Genomic DNA, 614 nt, shown 5'->3' with positions numbered 1-614 from the left:
TGGCTTTAGTGGTTGGTGCGTAAATTTGAACAATAGTGGTATTACCTGGTCTTCCCTGTAGGCACACAGATATTATCCTATCACAGACAGCATTGTAACTCATGACTGATAGGATATGTTCTTTTTGACAATGAATGCAACACCATTCCTTTTCAATTTGTCATTCCCGGCATAGCCAGTTTCAAAATGGCCAATACCAGTCCATTTAAGCTCACTAATACCTATCGATGTTAATGTGTTTCAATTATTTTTTGACAATTTCTAATTTTCTAGATTCATACATCGTACATTTCATGATCCGATTATTAATGGATGTTTATAGCTGTTTCTCTTCATTTTGAGTTGTGTTCCATCAGCAAACGAAGGTCCCGTGGGTTTTTCTTCCACAGGCTTTTTACTCCATTACCATCATCATGGTGAACTACACTTTGAAGAAGCAACTCTTCCCCAGTCCATTTTGAATACCTTCAAACTGAGGGCTCATTTTCTGACCCTAAATATGACAGTGTTTCTCTGCTATTCACAATGTTTTCAGTGATTAAATATTTGGAAGTAGTTCGTCTCTCTTCCTAGACTGTCTTTGTCTGGAAGCTCATTTGAAATCTGTCCACCCT

This window comes from Chrysochloris asiatica, unplaced genomic scaffold (genome assembly GCF_000296735.1).
Source record: "Chrysochloris asiatica unplaced genomic scaffold, ChrAsi1.0 scaffold00153, whole genome shotgun sequence".
NCBI classification, from domain to species: domain Eukaryota; kingdom Metazoa; phylum Chordata; class Mammalia; order Afrosoricida; family Chrysochloridae; genus Chrysochloris; species Chrysochloris asiatica.
Note: the sequence above shows the minus strand (reverse complement) of the source record.